Source organism: Microcebus murinus, chromosome 3, assembly GCF_040939455.1.
Source record: "Microcebus murinus isolate Inina chromosome 3, M.murinus_Inina_mat1.0, whole genome shotgun sequence".
Lineage (NCBI taxonomy): Eukaryota > Metazoa > Chordata > Mammalia > Primates > Cheirogaleidae > Microcebus > Microcebus murinus.
Window position 1 is genome coordinate 54944114 of NC_134106.1, and position 21417 is coordinate 54965530.

General features: G+C 40.3%; 1 protein-coding gene across 1 annotated transcript in view; it reads left to right on the top strand.

The window, feature by feature from the left end:
* MEIS1 (Meis homeobox 1) overlaps window positions 1–21417 on the top strand; it is a 130094-nt gene that overhangs the window by 51066 nt on the left and 57611 nt on the right. The window lies entirely within an intron of this gene.

Consider the following 21417-nt stretch of genomic DNA (forward strand, 5'->3'; position numbering starts at 1 on the left):
TTAGCATCAAGGACATATTACCAAGAAAAACTGAATATGGTAAACAAGTAGAAAAATAAGCCCTAGTTGTTTAAGAAGGCAATTGTGTCTTGCTTTTGGAGCCTTACAAATATCCCTCTTGGTACAATTAGCCTCTGTAAACATTTGAACTACTTTGTAGTTGAAACACTATATATTTCAGAAGGCAGATGAAGAAAGGGGTTTTCAGGTTTATTCCTAATATAGCAGTTTCACTTTTTATTATTGGCCTAACTTTGGAGTTTTATTGCATTAAAATGTATCTGTGATTGTTAATATAAACCTTCAACCAATTTGCCTAAATATTGGAAGCTAGCAGGATGTGGAACAAGCATGGCATTGTGGAGAATATCACCAGGGCTGGAGTCAAGTGCAGAGTGCTGCAAAAGCATTGTGCTAATTTTAGCTTACAAAGAGGATGAAGATAAACTGCCTACCGCTAGTTTGCCATATGCTATCCTGGTGATAATATTCAAGTGCAAAATATTCCATAGAGAGTCTTATTGTTTCAGTAAGGGAAGCTTGGATAAGAGTTAAGCAAATTTCTGCTCAGTAAGTTTATAAGAAATAATGAAGTAAAACAATTCTCAAATGCAGGTAGATGAAATCTGCTAAATTTATTTTGGCTTTATTGACTTTCATGGGAGTTGACAGAATTAGTTTTGGTTTATATTTGATCCAATTTTATCTATTTTTCACATGTAAATCTTAAAAATCAATCTGAATAAATATTGATCTCTTTCAGAGAGGCAAAAATATAGTTTGGATTGCATAAAACTGCTTAAAAGACAGCATCCCTTGAAGTTCAATAAAGGAATAAAGCAATCTGTTCAACTGGTTTTAAAATAACACTTTAAAAAGCCTTTTTAAAAATGAAAAAGTCAAAATCCATTACATTTCCATATTTGGCAAATTCAGCGTCTACAGTTTCACCGAAGAGTGTTTGACCTATTTATTTGTCACTGAGACCACTTCACAGTGAAGGGATTGTTAGTTCCTGCAAAACTGAGAAAAATCCAATGTGCATAGCGCATTTGCAGATGGAAACAGACTGTGTAGCCGGATTTGGAGGGTGGGTTGGCTGAAAGCTTTGTGTTAACAACTGGTGAAAAGCTTGACCTTTGCGTGACCTAGGTCAAACAAACCCCCAACTCAAGAGCTCTCCTTTGACATGGATACCTGTTTGGGGAAGGGAGCCAAAAAAGGGAATGGAGATAAAATTATGCTATGGACTTGCAGGCTTACTTTTTAAAAAGTTCTATTTAACTTGACTATTTGGGGACATAGTGGCCATTTTGGAGTGTTATAAAGGACCACAGATCTGTTTGTAAGTGTCAAAGGGAAAGAGTGATTGGGAGACCTTTGTTTTTCTCTTTATTTCAATGATTCAGGCAATGCATAGGTTTTCTTTCCCCCCAGTGCAATATGATCTGGGTTGTGATTCACAAGAGTTGAATGAATGGGCTGAGCTCCACTGATGAAAACATTTGATAATGTGTAAAATAAAAGCCCGGGCAAGGAGGAGATGGCAGGGCTTCCATTGTTTGTCCCCATACTTTGTTTTTATAGGGTGTTCTCACAGGAACAAATAAAATTGGTGTAAATAAAAGCAAAATAGCACTGTTAGTCCATATCGGGGCTTTGCACATGCTCACCAGTCAACTTTGGCAGGAAACTAGCAAAGGTCTGTTCCCTACCATTTGCGTTGCATCTTTATCTCTCCGGTTCATTGTTTGCCACTGAGTGCTTAAACCTCAACTTCCCAAGTAAAAGCTTCCTGTTGCTTGCTTTTAAATATAGTTTTGTTACAACAACAACAAAAAAATGGAGAAATGTATTAAGAAAGCCAACGGATGAAAAATAAGGAATAAAATAGGCCTCGTCCAATGTGATTGCAAAACTTCAGGGCCCAAAGGCACACTGCTGGTTACTCTTGATGTAATAATAGTTGCCTTTTAGGTACACACCTATAAGAACTACCTCTATGCCTCCACACGAGGTCAAAAGTGAAGCAGAACTGTGAAAATGTTCAATGTTTCTCACGTCAGGCTTTTTGCCATGTTTGGATTCACTTAGTTTTCACTTTTTCGTGTTGTCTGTGGCTGGAATTTTCTGCCCTTTCAATTGCAGTTTAGAGGAGAGAACCCATCCTTTAATTGTGCTCCTGCTTCGAGATCTTTTAATGTCAATACATCTGAAAAATGGTATCCACTCCTATAGAAAATATGGCTCTTATTCCACCTTAATGGGTGGGGGTTACTCTGATACTTCCTGCAATTTTGGAGGAAAGTGCAGCAGTTTTCTCAGGCCTTGAATATAAACAACATTGTTTATGCTGTTTCCACTCTCCTAGTCCTCTGTTTGTGCAGGCCCTAAAACAAGTGGGTCTGTTTTGCATTTGAAAAATTAGTGTATGTTTTCAGAATCAATCTATCAAGTTAGGCCAAGAAATGCCATAAGAATGCATGGTTGAGGGTTACCAAATTCTGGCTTTCAAAACTTACTTGACAGCCATTTAAAACCTTGGCTGTATGCTTACGGAGTGTGTGGGGCTTGGTATACTCCTTTCATTACATGATGGGAGCAAGTGATTTGGGTCCCTCTCTCCTGCTCTTTGCATGGAACAAGGATAGTTGCACACCCAAAATTATTAGCATTAACCAAATCATTATTTTAAAAGAAAATATCCATTGTGCCAGAACGTGCACAGCATTATGAAAGTACAATTTATTGTAGATCTTTAATAATGAATCTATTATAAATCACTAGTAGTACAGCAAATTAAAATCTATAGGAAAGTAGCTCATTAAAGTGGGAAAAGTATGAGCATTCGCTTCTGTGTGTGCCTGTATGGGTGTGAGTGAGCAAAGTCCAGTGGAGCATAGCTGAAGGGGTCCCCCTAGTACATGCATACTAGGGAGCCTTCACGAACACTCTTATAGGCCTACAAGAACAGATGAGACAGCCAGCTCACCAGGCAGCCATCAGACTCTCTGTGTGAACTGTCACTGTGCTTGTAGACACAATTCCACATGTTCTGTAGAAGTCTGAAGATAGAACGTGCCTGCAGGTTGTTTGGGCCCTCTGGTATAGACCTCTTTGGCAGGTTTCTAATGTGGGGCTCTGGGTGGATGCTGAGGTCTTAAGTCAATCTAGCTCGGTTTGCTGTGTTCAACACAGCACACACGTGGTCAATAGCTTTCACTTGACTGCCTTCTCTACCCTGCTTCTGAGAAACTGCCTCCTGGGCAACTAAGCTAAGAAAGTTGCTGCTCTCATCTAGCTGGGTCTAGAAGAAACAGGATGTCAAGAGAATGCAAAAGCTCTTTTCTTTATGCAAGTCTCCAGCTGATTCTGAGCTGAGCATTCTGAGCCCTCATCAGCTTGCTCCTGGAAACCCTTCCAGCAGAGGCCCCTGTCCCATTCTGATGCCCAGGTGTTCCACATTGGTGCCAGTGAAAAGCATGGCCACGCAGTGGTTATGGGTCCTTCGGAAATATCAGCTGGAAAACTCTTTCTTTTGTTGTATTCAGAAGACTGAAAGTTTGTTTCATTGCTTTCATGGGAGTTGCTATCTTCTTAGTTATGCTATCAAAACATTGAGGGGCTTGTTCCGGTAGCCTTACTTTTGGATATGTTATAGTACCCGTGCCCATGCAGGTATGCCCCCTGCTCCCACCTTTATAAAGGGAAATCAAAGGAAGCGGATACTCTGCCAAGGTGAGCTTTAAACTCAGGGGGTGGACTCTGGGGCCATGTTGCTTGGCAACAAACAACATATAGCACAAACAAGCACATAAGCATATGACCCATGCTATTCAAACTTTAAATTCCGTAACACTAGTTTGCCTAAGAGATCACCTGCTATCCCTTAGCACCCCAAGGCAGCTGTAATTTGCAGAAATGCTAGTATTTACTTTTTCATAGTCTGATCTTGAAGGCATAAATTGGAGCTGAATCTGAGTTCAAGCCTCTCCTCATCGCCCAGGTTCTCTCCCAATGAGACAGTTAACATTTGGATAAGGATGCATATTATGATCCTGTCTATTGTAGTTCATCCTCTTCTAGTTTAACATGGGGCCTTGCTGTCTTCCTAACTGTAATATTTGTACCTTACTTTATAGTTATGTGTTGGACCCTGAGTCACCTTAAGGACTAAGGGATTTAATGTTGTTAGTATTGTCATTAACATTGTGGTTATTTCCTTATAAATGAATTCCCCTTTTCAACTCTATCTTTAGAAATGATCTTGGTTTTCTTCCACTGTCATCTCAATAATAATAAAATAAGCCAAGAAGTTATAATTACTCTTCACATATCCTCCATGGAGTGGTTACATAGAATATCCACTTGTCATGATATTAATTTTCACTCATTACAAATGAACAGGAACAAAATATTCCTGACTGTTTGAATCCATCTTTTGCTGCACGTTATGACTCCCCTAACAGTAAACCACACAGTCCACTATCATATGCTCTCTAATGTACTTCCTAATAAATAGAGCCAGCTAAAATACTGATGTTCTTCATTAAATGTAAAATGATCATTTTAACTGCTTCTACTCTGAGTGACCCATACATCACTTAATCAGACCCATTTAAGCAGAGAGAGAGACAGAGAGAGAGAGAGAATGAGAATATGAGTGAAATGAGTGGATCATCTGTCTGTATTTCATTTGGTGGCAAGAGGAGTAAAATTTAGTCTGAGAACAATTCTTGAGCCATCTTACCATTTCCTGAAAAAAATATTATCTTCAGCATATGTGGGTTATGGTGTGATGGACTATATAGAAATATAAGTTTAATCAGACTAATGAAGATCACCCTTCGTTAGTTCACTTGTGGATAAAAAAGTGGTTTGGTGTAAGAGGGGTTCTCACCCTAGCCTCTCATTTTGATCAGTTGAATCAACCAATCGACCAATTGTCACACATGCAATAATAGCTCTCCCTATGTAGAAATGAGCATTTAGAAAATTCCTAGAATACATGACCAGATTCTTTGTTAAATTTTCCTTGTAATGATTTCTGTACATTCAATATATATGAAAAAAAGTGGAACAAACTCAGGGCAAGAAATTTAAATCTTTTCTGTAGAGAAACAAAAGCTGTAAAGATAAAGGTACTTTTCTGTTGCCTTCTCTCCTCCCCCTCAAACCAGCACATTAACCCCAAATAAATTTATGATTTCAGTTTGCCATTTACTCAGGCAACACTGACTGCTCACTTGTACCAGGTCCTGAGGACACACAGTGGTGAGCAAGACACATTTAGTGTGCTCAAGAAGCTTATAGTCTAGTAGGAATGGCTACATATAAACAGGTCATGGAAATAGAGTGTAATGCCAGCTATATGGAAAATGTACCTACTGCTGTAGTGGAAGATCCTGGAAGTTCTCTTATAGGAAGGGACATTTTTATGGTATTTCACATTTTCCAAAAAGTTTTTGCACACATAATCTAACTTGTTCCTCATAACACCTCTTTGAATTAGCTGGTTACTTATCACCACCACCTCTTTGTGGGTGGAGGAAGAGAGGCCATGCAGAACTGAGCCACTTCACAAAGCCTACACACAAAGATTGACCGGGAACTCTAGTCCCAGGGTGTCACCCGGAGGTTGGTCATGAATGCTTACGTTTGGGAAGTGGAGGAACTTGGAAAGATGAGAAATAGTGTCCTGATGTTGTGAAATCACTGTTTGAACATCTGGGAATTTGCCCTGGATTCACTGCCAAGTTCTAGGAGACCTGGAATGATCATTCCACATTCAAGTAGTCTGAGCATAGCTCCAAAACACCCAACTTGCCCTTTAAAAAAATAAAAATAAGAAAACAAGCAAATATAGAAGAGAAGCAATTAGCATGATCACTCAGGCCAGCCTTCATAATTTTGGTTTTCATCCAAAATAGTCATATTGTATGCCTTGAAAATTTTTAGGCCTCTCGGATGGAGATCATCTTCCCACACCATGATTCTTAAAATTTACTTAAGTTTTAAATTGATCATCCTTATGTCTTTTGACTAGAGAGAAGACAGACAACTAGCTATGGGCCTGCAGTGCTACCTACCATTCAGCCTTCCAGCCTTTTTGCTTGGCTGAGATTGTGCCGGAGCCCGCACATGCCTTCAGTTGTCTCTATTACAGTAGAGGGAACTTGTTGCCCCAAATATTAGTGATGCCAAACTTGTGGAGAGTCACATCAGAGATGATGTTGAAAGAACTCTTCAGGTATGAATGAGATACAGCCTGGTCGGCTATGTTTCCCATACTCTCCTTTGGTATCCAATCTGGAAATTAAACTCTGACAAACCACTTGGATTTGAAAGGATGTGATTTGGGGCTGTTTCCCAGTTTTGCATGCTAGGTGAGGAGGAGGCAGGGAATGCTGAGGCTTAGGAGATCTTCTAGAAAGTCAGCAGTACAGAGCCACTGGGCAGCAAGAGGAGGTTGGGATGGGGTAGAAACATCCCATTATTAAGAGGAATGTGAGTTTGGAGCACCTAACCTGGATCTAGAAGTTGGCCTCTGTGCAGGCAGCTGGGTGGTCCAAGATATAGCGTCCAAAGAGTGTAGCAAGTTCAGGCCTGACATTTCAGCATAGCCAGTCTGATAGGTGGGGCCAGCAACGAGGAATTCTAGGCCACAGGCCAACTCAGAAGCCAGGCAGGCCTGGGATTGGCATTCTGAAGTCGGTCTGGGAGGCAGAAGATCCCCTCCAGCCAACAGTTCATGGGAGCAGCATTCAGTCTCCGGGAAGCAGAGGCTGGGGCAGGGGAGGGGAAGCTTACGTTTAAGGTCAAGGCTGGGTACAGAAGGGGACCAAGAGCAGAGAATAGTATCATTTCTTGGTTTCTGTTAACTTCCTGCTCATCCAAGATAGATTTCAGATTAGCACACTTGTGACGTCATCACTGAAAACCCTCTCCCAAGCCTCATGTCTCTCCGGGTGCGGGGTGCGTGGGATGGGTTTCCACACTGTCCATGTGAAATACTGCCCCCCTCCCCCCACCGCCCCCGGGCCAGGCCGGCAGTGTGTGTCCTCCACTCCAGTTTGGCGTTTCACCAGACAACCTTGTTTGTATTTCTGTGTCCCTCCTGGAGGGGAGACTTGACTCTCTTTGATACAGAAATGGTGAGAGAAAATAAACTCTCCTGTGAGCTTTTGATCGGTCTCTTTTTCACTCCCCTGTGGCTGAGCAGCGCAGCCTCCCTGTTCCGTGAGCAGCTCCCAATTTCACACAGCGTGCGCCCTGGTCCCCGGGGAGGGGGTCGCCCCCCAACTTTTCTAGCAGCAAATTTTCAGATTCCTGACATGGAGAGACACTTGAAAACCATTGGTGTGATGCTGCGAAGTATTTGCTTTGCCCTTCTTTGTGTCCCGGACATGGACGTTTTTGTCATTTCATAGGTGACAATGCCTAGATCCCAGAAGCAGGAAGGGGCCTCCGTAAGGCCATGCTCTAGCGGGGACAGGATTCTTCTCTGCATTTTGACAGCTGGTTACCCAACCTCCACTCCTTACATGGAGTTTTTCTGTATGATTTTCTTCTTTATATTTTAGAGGTACATTCAGGAAAATTCTCTCTCTCTCTCTCTCTCTCTCTCTCTCTCTCTCTCTTTTGCTGCAATGTGGCTATTTTTGACTTTACAAAGAATTGGAGCTGACATCCTCCCATTCTTGTGAACTTTCTCCGGATCCATAAACGCTTGGTATTTATTTTCTTCCTTGTGCATTTCAGGGGTGGCTTTCATACTTAACCTTTTTGCATTCTCTTTGGCTAAAGTGTGCCTGCATGCCACCCTGAGACTACGGGCTTCTGTGTCTCTTTTCGTCTTTGACTTCAGTAAAAAGGATATGATTCAGGGTTTGTGAAGGCCAGATTATGATTAGGCTTGTGCTGGCCATGGAGGGCATGCAGCAGTAAAAAAGGACTGTTACCACCCGTGCAGATCTTTCTAGAGTTCGAGGAAACGCACCTTGATTTTTTATCATCTCATCTAAAGGGATTAAATGGGGAGGGTAGTTCTAGAGTGGCTAGGAGTTTAGCCTGGAGTCAGATCTGGGTTGAATCCGCAAGGAGCTCTATTTCCTTATCTGTATGGCAGCTCTATTTCCTTATCTGTATAGCAGCTCTATTTCCTTATCTGTGCATTGGGGATATTGCCAGGATTACATGAGATAATTCAGAAAAGCACTTAGCAAAGAATAGTAATAGTAATAGTAACTCTGTGCAGTTTGTAATCATCAATTAGGAAACATGAGTTATTTGTATTAGCTATTAAACCAGATTTTGAAAAAATCCATAAGTGAAAGGTATTTAAAAAATATATAGAGAAATTGATTTATTATTATTATTATTTTTTACCACGATAACAAATTTGACTTTAACTTCTAAGGTTGTTGTGAGGATTAGTTGGTCAAAGATCAATGCCACACATGGTTTCAGGTATCTAGTAAGTGCTCAATAAATGTTAATTTTTATATTATTTCTATTATTCTTACTATCTAGACAAGAAATGGAAAGTTAGCCTTGTTTTTTTTTTTTTTTTTATGGTGCATCTCACTTTTCTGGGATTTTGAAGATACTATCTTGAATGATAAAACTCATTTTTCCATAGTAGTAAAATAAAAACCTTTGCTGCTAATGACTGCTGCAGAAATATTACTTAGGGGGCAATTTCTCATGAATTAACTAACCTATTTGGTGTGGGAAATAAGAACTTATGTCAGTAGAAATTGCCTTGTAGTGTATCACTGCCCACCAGTAGCCTGCTGGCTTTACTCGATGGCACTATTTAGGCAGTACTGCCACCCATTGTCACTCTGAAGCACACTTACAGAGTTCCAAGTCACTCCAGGGCTTTTTTTGGGAAAAGAAAGAGAAAAGAAAAGAATAGAGAAATAAAATAAATAGTATGCTATGATAGGGGGAGTGGGCATAGATATTTCGGAAGAGTTTGGCCCCTAGGCAAAGGGAATGGGCTGGGGAAAGACTACAAGAGTAGCAATGAGTGTTTTAAAGCCTTGGGTGGGGATTCAGACCAGTGTTTCCTGTTTAAAGGAAGTACTCACTAGCAAAATTAATCCAAGAACTCAAATTCCCTGGGCTAAGCCACTGCTGCCAGCTGATCTGCTAAACATTTTTATGTAGCTGATATTACTTAATCTGCCTAACAACTCTAAGGTGTGAGTACCATTACTAGGTTCTTTATTTCCAGAGGGGCAAAACAGAGGTTTGAAGAGGTTAAATAACTTGCCCAGGGTCACGTAGCTATTAAGTGGTGAAGCTGGGATTCACATGAACCCAGGCAATCTGACCCGAGGCTAAGCTATTCTCTTGCAATACCTCCAATGTGGGAGGCAAGAAATGAGGTGCTGTACAGATTGAGGAAATGAAGAGGAGGGAGGCCTGTAACACTAACAGAAGGAGATGTGATTTGTCCTGGCTTGCTCTGATATGCCAGTTAGTGACATCCATGAGGTCACGTACTCAAAATGGGGCCGGGAGTAGCCTCGTCCCATTCTTGTCTAGCACACGCAGCCTACTGTCTTCATTTTGTGGAGTGACCAGAGGCTGTCCCCATCTTCCACTTCAGTGATGCATTCACGTGCACCCAACATGCTTTCTAGCTTTGTCTGCCCAGAGGGGAATATTCTCCAGAACCTTGTTAGGATGCACAGTGTGGTCCTGGGACTGGCAGTGCAGCATCCACAACCCCTGGGAGCTTGTTAGAAATGCAGAATGTTTGAGATGATGGATATGCTAATTAGCCTGATCTGATCACTATCCATTATGGGTTCCGAAACATCACTATATACCCCATGAATATATACAATTATTATTTGTCAATTAAAAAATAAAATAAAAAAAAAGAAATGCAAATCTCAAGTTCCTCCCCTACTGAATCCGAATCTGCATTTTAACAAGATCCCAGGTGCTTCATATGCACAAAAAAGTTTGAGCTCTAGAAAGTTAGTTTTACTTTGCTGTGTCCACCAAAGTCAAGTCACCACTTGGCAACAATGTATGATTATTTGGAAGGCAAGCACTTGTCTCTAATAAACTGAATGACTAGTATGGGTGATGCTACAAATCCACCAAAGAACTGGAGCCTCAGATAATCAAAGGAGAGAAGGTTAGATGTGATAATGGACGCATGCTAGTAATTCGCAAACCTTTGCTTTCAGAAACTCTTGGATTTTTTAGATGGCTTTACAATAACACAATAAGTCTTTATTTTTTTCATCTCAAGTTCTTTCTTGCCCATTTTTCTTCTAATTATATTTAATCTCTTTATTTTCCCCAAGCCCTGGCTAATCCACGTTTCACAGTCTTGTTCAGTTTTGTTTTGAATGCAAAGAAATCTGCTGGACAGAACAGCATCCTTTTTGACCCCTTGACCTTGGCATTTCCTCTGGCTCCAACTTCTGCCTCACCCTAGAATCATTTTTCTTTCCTGAGTCCTACTCTCTCATCCTTCGTCTCCACCATTAGCTGTCTGGTCACCCTACCTGCACACACCTTTCCTTCCCTCCCACCTCATTGAGGGCTGAGAGCAGAATAAAAGGGCACCATGAGACACGAAGAGCAGAGTGCCCACAAGTGCCCTGGGAGAAGATTCCCAGGAAGCCAGGGAGAGCTGGGGATGGACTTCTCGCCACTTGCTTATCCAACTCATCACTCTCATCGCTGTGAAGGCTGTGGGCCATTAGCCACACAGACCAGCAAAGGGAGGGCACACACGTGAAAAAAGTTTCTACAGATACAGACACGTTATCCTGATTTATCCAGGTCAGCCAAGAATGATCTGGTCAGATGAACAGAATTGTATCTTTTTAAACATTACAACTTTTAGGGACATTTTTGATGAAAATGTTTCCAGACTACACATACACTCTATCATATCTGATTATAACATTAAAAAAATAATTTAAAGTCAATAGACACATGAGCTAATGCACTGTGCTATATATTTTCTTGCTTATGCAGCCTGTTAAACATTTGTAGGGCTGTTTTCCCCCTATGCTAGTGTGCAATGCTTTTTAGGTTCTTATTTTTTGTTTCTTTATCATCTTATAGTTTCACAAAGCTCTCAGCCTAGAGACTATGAAGGCAGAAACCAGATAAGCAGACTTTCAAAAATTGCATCTAAAATAAACATAACTATTCTCTGACTGAGGATCTTATGGTCATTTCTCTGTAGAAATGAACTTTGTGACATATGTATGTGACATATGTGACATATGTATGAACTTTGTGACATATAATCTATGGTTCTCAAATTTAGCTGCACATTATAACCAACTTGGAGTTTTAAAAATCACTAATTTTATCCCATCCCCCCAAAATACTAATTTCATTGGTCTTGAGTGCAGTGTAGGCATCAGGACTTGTAAAACCACCACATGATTTTATATGTAGCAATGTTGAGAACCACTGCTTTTAAGTGGGATGGCAGAGACCTTTTTTTAACCCTACTTTTCAAGTGTATTTTATATAAGTTGAGTTTGTTGAATAAATGCTATATTGTCTGTGTAAAAGTGTATGTGTATACACATATACATACGTACATAATAAATACTTCTGCACAGTACTATAGACGTACACAGTACTATTTAAAATAAATTATATGGCAAGTTTTTGGAGCTATCACAAAAAATAAATGCTGTTTATGTGTATGTGTGTATCAGCTTGTCTATAAGAACCTATAAATGACATTTTTTCCCTAAAATATCTATTTTCATTGTTACATGGAACTTAAAATATCTTTCAAAAATAGGCAAGGTGCTGGTTCCTAAAATGCTTTCTGAGCTGTTGATTCAAAATAAAAGCTTATAACTTTTGTACTATTTTACCTTTGCAATTGCAAGTGTATTTTTTTTATTTTCTTAGAAAAAAGTTGGGGGATTTCCATATTGTTTTACTGTTAGTGTAAGTATATAGATTGCAGTAATATCTTGCAGAGTATTCACATCATGAAGTTTCTACGACTCCATTAAGAAGTTATGATGTTTTTGCAGGGATTTTCCATGGTGTTTAGTTGTAAAAAAATGCTGAATGGATGAAAAATGAGTGAAATCTGTGTTTTCTTTTTTTTTTTTTTCTTTCCTATTCATCATTGCTGTTTGTCCTCTGTGTGTAGGCAACTAATTTGCTGTTGTTCCCCTGAGGGAAATTCAAGTCAAAAAGTCATATTGAATTACTAGGAAAAGGTATTCCTATCTCAAAAGAACAAAGTACAATGATTCAAGGAAAAAAAAAAACTTGGAAAATTTATCCAGTTTCTTGGTGTACATTGTATCTGTCCACGGTACTCTACTTGTGTGAACACTTACATAAAGTCTTAAGAAAGCTACAAATACAAATACTGACCTATTTCGACTGACAATTTTAATTGTTATGAATGTAGAAAGTCTACTCTCCTCCTTTAATCCTATCAAATGCATATTAAAATTTTCACAAAAACTTTTTTGTGTTCTATAAAAATCCAGTAAATATTTTCATTTTGTGTCTCAGTTATTTGTTTTTCTCCCATGTTTTTCACCCAGTTATATTTTATGTATTATTTGGGTTGAAAGTGAAAAATCATGAAGTTATAGGAGCTTAATTGAATGTGTTATTTGCAGTAAAGAAGTTATTTCAAATTTATTTCAAAAGGGTGCCAACCCCTGACTTCTAAACACCCAAATTATGAATGACCTACATATACACACAAATGTTCAACCTAGATCTCTTACTTGTATTCTCACTGCATTATATCCACAGAATCCATTCACTGTCACAACAATTTCTGTGAATAAGCTTGGCTTCCCAAATCTAGGCAGGGCAGAATGGGGGTCGGGGGTGAAAGGGAGAGAGGGTGGGACATAATGATCCGTTTAGAAACTGACACTGGGCTCTTTCGAAAGAGTGACATCTGTTGATTTTTTAAAAAGAATTTTCCAACAGAAGCTGTAAGTTTTAAAAAGCTTTACTTATTACTTTACCTGAAATTCTGCCATTTAAAGGTTCAGATTCATTTGCATTAACAAATCTTTTAAAAATGCCAACACTTCTGGGAAGGTGAGGAGGGCATCAGTCATTTCTTCCTAATCGGAATTAGTTCTTTCAGATTGCTTTCTACCTAAAGTCTGGCTTAGATCAATAAGCCTGAAAGGATGGACATTTTTGCTGTTGGGAAACTATCAGGGTAAATTCAGAGCAGAAGAACAGGTGCAGGTGAGGTAACCACAGTGGGAGGCTAAGAGCCTCTCCCAGGCATTAGAGCACGTGGAAATTCCAGGAGAGGGATGCCATGTAGCGGAAGAGAGATGCAGAAAGAGAGATACTAAAGTTAGTTACGCATATTTCAGTATTTTCATGGACTGACTCTTATGCACAGAATAGGAGAAGAAACTTCTCTTCCCCCTTGTTCTTGTACTTTCTGACTTCCTGCACCCAGGGCTCAGATAATCAATTGGTGCTTTATTCGCTCAGTGAATTTACCTTGGCTTTGCTGAGCTGGCCTTAGGACCTAACACCCTTCACAGCTTGCTTCTATGTGAAAGTATGTTCTACATGTCTAAGAGACCAATGCACCAATCAACGTCAGAATGTAATCTGGGCCTAAATGGGAGTCTACCTGAATGGACTCAGTGCTTTTCCGTTGCCCCTCGTTCTTCAATCTTAGTTTGGAATTGGGCAATTTGTTAGGATGAACTAGAAAGAGGCTGGGAAGTGAGGCCTTATTTGATCAAATGTAGATGGTAGCGGGGTGTGCAATGGAGAGGACACATACCCTGCCAGGTCATGCCTCTCAGAACCCAGGGATAAATAAGGGCCTGTGTGGTCTTGCTCCTCCTAGCTCCCCAGCCTCATCTTGTTCTGCTTCGGCAGCTTCCAGTTTTTCCAGCCACACGAGGCCTTGCCACGCGTGGTTCCTGTGGCCTGGAATGCTTTCCTTTGCCCTCTTTTAGGCTGCCCACTACAACTAGCTGCCTTTTCTCTACTCTTCAGATTTCTTCTGTAGATCACTCCAGCCTGAGTCAATTCCATTTATTCCACACACTCATGGATTTATTTTTTTTTCTGATTAAGTGCTTCAGTTTGCAAGTGTACATTTATTATTGCGATTATTTCCTTCAACATCTGTGCCTTCTAACTGGAAACCTTGATAGAAACAGACTCTTTCTGATCTTGTTCACCATTTGTGTCCCTAAACGTTGGCATAGTGTTTGGGACATAGTAGGAATTTAGTATGTTTTTGATAAATGAATGTATGAATAAGAAGAATGACTGTTTATGCAAAAGATGGTCACATTTATGGGACTCATTTTTAAATGCTGCATTTCACCCTTTGGAAGAGGAGAGCAGGGCATTGACAGGAAGAGGTACTTTCTCCAGGCTCTGGATTTTCATTTCTTCTCTTAGGTTTCTGTGATGTTAGGAGTCCACAAAAGGGCAGGATAAGGCTGTGAGCTCAGTCCACAGTGGTTAACTATTAACACTTTCTTGTCACCATTTAACAAATCTAAATCCAACTAGAAAGGAAAAGCCTCATGGCGAATCTCTGGGGAGCCCACCTTAGGAAGCATGTTGAGCCATTTCTTTTTGTAACTACCAGTTATATGTTCATTTAATGTTTGGTTATTTTAATCTTCTCCCCCACTATTCTTAGCTCCATCTCTTCCCTCAGAGCCATTTTCGTCTATAACATAGGGCGTTTGTGGAGCCTCATCTAGAACTTAGCACTGCCTAGCAGGTGCCCACATTTAACTCCTTATTTTGGTTTCCAAAGGAACCACCTCACAATTTTCAGGAAAGCTATGGGTGGTGAAGCAAAATATATGAGAACATGCTTTCCTTTGTTGTTTTTCTTTGATCAGCTGGGAATCACTTTGAACTAAGGAGAACAAGGAAACCTTAAACACCTAAGGATGAGAAGAGATACAAAAGAGAGGCCAAGGAGTTAACGGAATCCTAATTAAAGTTAAACTTAAGTTAATCATCGGATTTAGACCATCTCATATTTGTATATTGGCTGCAGATTTGGAGACATAAGTACCCTGCATTTCTCCTGAAAATATATAATAAGTCTGAAGGAGTTGTGTTACATTTTCATATGTCTTACAGAATTCTTTCTAATGTCTCCTGGGATCCTGTGACATTTCAGCCTGTACCACAGCTTCAGATATTAAGGTCTTCAGATAACATGTTGTTGAAAAATTGCCGAGGCAGGTGTATGGGAATGCTTTCGGAAAGACTGATACAAATACTTAAAAAAAAACCAAAAAACAAAACAAAAAAAAAACAAACAAGGAAATACAGAGTTTTAGAGTTTTACGTTTAGCACCAGATGTTTAAAGTATGGGCCTGGAGTTTGAGCTCAGGATCAAACTGTCTGCTTAGAGACAGTTGAGTCTCTTAGCTATGGTAAAACTGGGAGAAAGGGAGAAATATAATTAATTCATTGTGGGAAAAGTACAGAAAGAAATTTATTTTTTAAATTTAAGCTCAGGAAAGATGCACAAATAGCAAGAAATTTTAGTTAAGGAAATTATTCTAAATTACAATTGCAGAAAGTAGTGGTATATTTCTGAAGGGCTATGGTAAACATTATAAAGAATTCTGATACCTGAACTCTTAGTCTGCCTTTAGTCCAAGATGAGCTAAAAGGTTTCGAGGAAACATCCCAAATGCATTTCTTTTGTTTTCTTATAGTCTTTTATTGAATTTCATTGGTGAATATTTTTCAAGAGTTTAATTTAGATACATCTCAAAAAGAAATGTAACAGGTGCAAATGGAAACTATGGTTTTCTCCATGAAGCGAAAAAAAAATGCATTCTTCATTCATTCGTTCATTTATTATAATAAAGCAATGGACAAGTTTGTACCTTGTACACTGGGTCACACTGGGGTTTGAGAACAGAGAGGTGCATAACTTGGTCTCTGCTTTCTCATACTCTATCATCAAGTTGAGAGGACATGTGGAAATCAACCCATTTAGTAGAGTACCATGTCTATTAGGATGGAGCAATATTAGGGAAAGAAAAATCACTCAGAGTTGGGAGGTGAGGCTAGGGTGTCACTAAATCAGCAAATGCCTCTTATGGGAGATGGCAGTTGGGCTGAGCCTTGAAGGTCACCAAGGAGTCTGCCACGCTGTTGGAGGAAGGAAGGGAAGGCTGCTTCAGGGAAAGGGACTAGCGTAAGGAAATGCCAGGAGGTAGTAGGGAGCAGTGCGAGGTGCCACCAGAACTTCAAGCGGTAGGCCCCGGACTAGAGTGGGGCAGTGAGTGCCAGCGCATATGGGGACTTGGCAAAGGCTAGGCTGGGAAAACACCCAGGAGAGAGATCATGAAAGGCCTCCCACACCAGGCTAAAAAGTATGACCTTTATCCTGAAGGCAAAGGGTAGCCACAGAAGGATTTTAAGTACCAGGGTGAAATGATCAGATATGTGCTTTAGAAAAATCATTCTGGCAGCTATTATGCACTCTAAATGAAGATGAAACATCTCCTTAAGACCTCTGAAATATTCTAGCTGGTTCCTGAGAAAGGGATGTCTATAATTCTCACCATTTATCCTCTTAACATAGCACAGGGACATTATCCCACCTGAGTTCTGGCTAACTAGGCACAGCCATGATCTGGAGAAGCGGGTTTGGGGAAGTTTTTGCGTTTTTTTCTAACAACCAACCCTGGCCTATCAGTCACACCCAGATAGGCCCCTACAAATGCAACCCGACCTTTCCATGTTGCGGGGATGTCTGCAACAGCAGCCACTAGAAAGGCAGGGGTGTTCTATGTACTTTTTAAGAGGTGAGATGCCATATTCTCTCATGTAGATATTCTATGGGAGAAAGCACACAAAAGAAAAAAGAAACCCTTTGTGCTGTGCTTTCTTTTTGTTGACAGAATATGGGACAATATTCTTATTTACATGAAAATTTGGCCACCTCACAACATGAGCTATACCTTGATAAGCGTCCTTTTGAAGGGGCCATTTAAACAACTTTCAAGGCACAATAGAATTTACTCATTATAGAAAGATACAAGTATAATTGGTCTTGATTTTTTGAGTCTAGGAGCATTGCGGGATAAGCACACAATTCCTAAATACAGGGAGAGGAGAGAAGTGAAAGTTAAAGAGAGGATTTGGCTCCAAACTACAAAGTCTCAATGTAAAATTGTAAATGAAAATGATCTTGAAGCCACTCTGGCTTCCAGCTTGACTTCCAGCAAAACAAGAGGGTCCACAACCTTACACGTGCGTTTGCCCTGGTAGTTGAAAGTTCATATCCCTAATTAGGAGTTTTGCCTCTATGACATAAAGGACCCTCTGACAGACAACCCATTTTATTTTTACCTGATGGCCCACTGACACAGGAAGTTCCGATCAGTTGTGATGTAAATCTTGGGCGCTTTTGGGGGGTTTTGTTTTTGCCTCACTCTGGGTAGGTTTTGGGGAATGGCCGCCCTGGGAGGAGAGAGGGAGTTAGTAGGGAGAGAAAAATGGGAGCAGGGCTTTGACCTGCCTGAGAGGAGCCCCTGCTGACACGGTCAGTCTGACCCATTGAATGGTCTGAATACGATAAATGCCGCTTTATCCTGCCTTGAAAGGCACGAGATAGCACAGTCTAAATGCCTGGGCATGCTTAAATAGGCGACTCGGGATGTTTGAGTTGAGCGTGTTTGAAATCTGAGCTCTCTGACAGCCTGGGAGCTGCCACAGGTCACCTGCCTTGCTCCGTAGGGACAGGCCCAGGTCTCACAAGAAATTGTCCGTAGACGAATTGTAGTACAAATTCCTTTCTTTGTTGGTTGGCCTCTTTCACTAGACCATGGCCTATAAAATTTTGTAAAAACAATTCTTAAATATTATTTGAAAGGGCAAATGGCCCACGCTGAAAGGTTTGACAGTTTGACATATAGTGCATGGTTTTGATAGCTCGGAAACTGAAAAGTGTGGCCAAGATTCTCCCCCTGCTTGTTAGAAGCCTGATGTTTTTTAAATAGTGTCTTGTTGCTGTGCAGAGTTCCTCTGCTCCTCGAAATCTGACAGGGAATGAGTCTGCTTCAGTGGTCTTAAATCCTTTTAGACTAATTTGTGAGAGAGCAGCAAAATACTGTAGCTAGCGCCTTCGAATCCAGCGTCCAAAAGGGCCCGAACCAGGTAGTGCCAATTAAAGAGCCATTCGGATAATCATATCAACGCAGGTCACGTTAGAGTCTTCTGATAACGCCAGAGCCTGTGCCTAGAGAGAGAGGAACCCAGAGTTTCACTTCAGTGAGGGGGAAGAAAGGGATTCGAGTGGCCGGGTCTCATCAGGGTGGAGGAAGTTGCAGGGAGTGGATTTCTGCGTTAGGATGTGGCGTGCGTGCAGCCAGGGTGCGCTCCGCGCCTGGCGGCTGCCTCTGCATAGCCAAAGGCCATTTTCAGGAGCCTCTGGCCCCTCAGTCACTGGCCTGCTAGTTAATTGCCACACGGACTTCATGACACATGGGCAGATAATATGACATTTTCGGTTTCTGTCACTAGCAAACGCCACAACGTTGCTTGCACTAGTTGCTAAGAAGCTGTCAGAAACCATTAGCAGTTGGCTAAAGTCGCCCTATGGCGTTTCCTCATAGCATCAGCAAAACGAGCATAAATCACCCACTGGAGCCTACTGCTATCCTAATGAGGCTGTAAGCTTGTTTATGGACTAGCATCATTTTTATGATTATTTCCACCTTTTCAGTTTGCCTTCATTTGGCGGCAGGAGAAGTCAGCTCCAGGAATGAAGTCACTGCTGACATTTTACAAATGTGGTTCAGAGCTGCTGCCTGCTGCCGTGTGGTCGGCCGGCGGTTCTCCAAGTTTGTTTAGTGATCTTAAAAATAAAAAAAGGAAATAAATCCTCCGGAGACCGCATGGAGGTGACTGTATCAAATTGCAGAGTGCATGGAAATGCTAAAGGTACAATTGACCATTTAGACTTTCCTCTGAGGTGGAGGCATTTCCAGATCAATTTTCAATTTTCGAAAGTGGAAGAGGTTAAACAATTTATTAAAATCTATGAAAGTGTTTGCTTTTAGAATAGTCTGTTTTATTATGCTCTTCTCCTTCCCCATCTTCTCCATTTCCCTAACTTGTGTCGGAAAGGAGCAGGGTTTATTGTTTTAGGCTTTTCTGAACATGCACCAGTATTTACACTGGATTGAAAGCATTTGCTTCCAATGAAAATCTTGTCTTAGATTACAACCCAGCAGTGTAATTTCCCTCCCAGATGGGAGTAAAGTAGCTGTATTTGCCTAAAAACAGTAGGAAGAACAAACTGTGCATTAAGCCAAGGCTGTTTTTGGCTTGAGCTAATGATGTAATAGAAACCTTTTATTCGGGAGAGGTCACTGCCAGGGACTGAAGGGGGTGATCTGGCTCCTGCTTGAAAGGTTTCTCCATTGTATCTACATAAGTCTTCACTTAAAAAATTCTGTTCCTAATGCTTCTGCTTTCATACAGCAGAAATAAACAGGAAAGGTTCTGGTGAGTGTTACACATGGAATGCAGAAAGCCTTCCTCTCCTAATGGAGTATATAATTCAGGTGCCCTCAAGGCACGCTTTCAGGAATTCTTTTGCCTGAGGTAATGGGAAGCTAAGGTTGCTTTAAGGCCTTGATTATCTATTGATGCACAAAGCTGGAAAAAAGTCATCTCTGCTGGATTATAGTAGATATTTCCATAAATTATCAATGAATTCTCTTCTAGGCAGGCACTAGGCATTGCTTGCTAAATTAATCTGAAGGGGTTTGAGATGGATAAAAAGGCTATTTTTTTTTAAAGGTGGAAAACAATTGCAGAGAGGTGGTGAAAAACAGTATTGTTAGGTTATAAGCTTTTCATTTTTAATCAATGATCAAGTAATATGTTTCTTTTCCTTGGTTACCTTTTGCATATTGAAAGTGGATTGGCCCATTGAAATTTTAAATGCTGTTGAGTTGTTTTCTTTTCTCATGTTTCTTTAATGAATTGTTATTTTATATGGTAAATTGCTTCTCTGAATAAAAAGCCTCTTTAAATACTGGACTTTCAAAGAATTTATTAGGCAAATCCAAGGGGACTACTCATAAAACACTTGGCTATGCAAATAGTGAGTTTGGTAGGTAGAAGGGGCACTGATTTAGGGGTGTGGGTGTCTGGTGCAGCACAGATCCCAACAGCTGTGTGCTCGGACACATGACCTTGAGCCAGTGGAGGAACACAGCACTGTCTCCACTGCCATGGTGGTGTCTTTGGAGTTCCAGGTCTTCGTGATCTTTTACAGTAAGAACACAAGCTAGAAGTCTGTGTAACTTTAACAAAATGGATGGATTTTAAATACCATGAAATTGTGGATTTTAAATTAATAAAATGTTAAGCTCGGAAAGTTTTGCAAAAGTTTTGCATTTGTGGCATATGCTGCAATCATAATACAGATGTTGGAATAAGTCTGTTCTTCACCCAACAAATTTTTTAAACTTTAACTCAGCATAACTCTGGGGAATTTCGGGGGAGGGGGGAACGTGGAGGGGCACTTTTCTTTTTTCAGGGAAAGGGGGTGGGTCCCCTTAGGGAGCTGTTAAAAACAATTGATTTGTCAGAGCATAACTTCCATAGATTAGACAGAAGAAAATGAAATCAACATAATAGAGAATTCTTTTTGTATGTAGGCCCTAAATAACAAAAATGAGAAATACAGAAATTCATGAAACTACCTAAATGAATCTGAGGCTTGTTCCAATGTGCAGTCACCAGAAAACTTGTCTTACCAAAGTATCAGGTTCTTTGGGCCATGTAGATTGCTCTCCAATCACTTATTTGCTCAGTGAATGTGCTCTTGGGTGTATTTGTTACCTCATTGCTAAGCCTGGCTGTTGTAGCTCTTCTTTCTGGGCCCAGATCAACCTGTCAATTTCTAAAAGCCAGTAGCTTCCCAGAAGAGCTGGGGTGCCAGGTGGGAGCTGTGGCTCACTGGGGAAGGATGTTTGACAGAAGCTAAGCTGCTTTAACAGCGTGGTGGGTTTGGTCCATTGTTGTTTTCCCTTTTGACTTTGGTGCCAAGACAAAAAATACCTCCTTTCCATTTGTACCTTATGACTTATTTTGGACTATGTGATTAGATGCGTTGAAATCTTAAATTTTTTTCTTATTAAATATGCCATTATAAATATGGCATATTAAATATGCCATTTTATTTCATTTTGTCACCGAGCCAAAATATTTTTCTAGAAGACACAATTTAACTGTAACAAAAATCAGTAGAAAAATAGGATCCAATATAAAGGAATATGTTAGCAGGTGACATTTTAGTGAGAAAAATTTAAATCTAGAACAAATTTATAGAGACTGCCTTGATTATTAGTGTAATCCAATTCCAATTCACTGTTAATTTA